Genomic DNA, 1,407 nt, shown 5'->3' on the forward strand with positions numbered 1-1,407 from the left:
GTCTCGGGTTCGTCTCTAATTCTATGAGTGTGATGTGACGTCTTTAGAGCCACATGGAAGGTTGACACGTGACTGGTTTCCTTCCTCAGGTTTTTCTTTGGTGTATCTGTGTGATGAATCTGACGGCCGCTCCGAGTGTGTTCAGGTTTCAATGACACTTTGATTGTGTAACTACAGAACACACGAGGAGAAAGACAGAGGGCGTAAATGATCAGGATGAAAGTTAACATCGCTGCAAAGTTTACTGCATGAGCCACAGATTCGTGTTAAATATCCTTATTTAAAGTGTTCATATATGGCACATAGCACTTTAATCTGACCATCAAAAATCAAAACATTTTTATGTCTTAAATTAGATTTTAATGTTATTAAAGCAGACCACTCATCACTGTCCTGCTCCAGTTCCTCAACATAGTCTCTATAGTGAGTGAGGAGTCTCTCTCTCTCTCTCTCTTTCTCTCTCTCTCTTTCTCACACACACCCACACACAAAAGTGTTGTAAGAAGTGTGTTGATCCTTGGGAGCTCCTTGGATCTGTGATTTCATCATCAGCTCAGTAACACGGTGGTGTAATGAAGGCAAGAAAAATGCTAACTCAGCTAATCCTGAACTTTATGAAAGTCTCACTGTGAGGCATGCTGTGTTTATTTATGATCAACGCTGACTGGGACTGGGAGTAGTTAGTAACCATGGAAACGGTTTGGGATTTCAATTATTACAGTTTTCTGCTCAAGTCTCCATCATTCACAGCATTTAGCAGATGCCCTTTTCCAGAGCGAATAACACCATCCACTTCCTGGTTACACAGTCAGCACTCTACAGTACACACTTACAGGAGGGAAGGATGGGAATTCTCTGGGGTCTACATAACAGCAGGTTCCCTTTTGAGTTCCTGGTTCCTCTCAGGGGTTCTTCATCTGATCAAATGGGGTTTTCCTTTCAGCACTGTCTCCTCTTTTTCACTCATTACAGAGACGTATATTATTAAATATTTTGTGTTGTTAAATACAAATGAAAGCGAAATAGTGTACACACACACACACACACACACACACAGTCGTGAAACAGTTTCTGATGTTATTTATAACCAAAATGACAAACTTTCTCAGTAACTCTGGAAATCTTTTGCGTGTCACATAAATACTATGCCAAGTTGGATCATCCACAAAGAAATGCACACACACACACACACACACACACACACACACACAATGTGGGACAGAAGAAAGTGGCAACAAAGAGAAGGAGCAGAAAAAGAGGGTAAAAGATAAAAGTAAATGAGTTTTCTCCTCCTCTCTCCTGAGTGTCTCCGTTTTTTGGCTCGGTCACTCAAGTCCTCCTACTGGCCACAGCTCACAGGTGTGTGTGTGTGAGTGTGTCCTCATTAGAGCATTCCATCTCTTACAC

The sequence above is a fragment of the Silurus aristotelis genome (genome assembly GCF_946808225.1).
Source record: "Silurus aristotelis genome assembly, chromosome: 19".
Lineage (NCBI taxonomy): Eukaryota > Metazoa > Chordata > Actinopteri > Siluriformes > Siluridae > Silurus > Silurus aristotelis.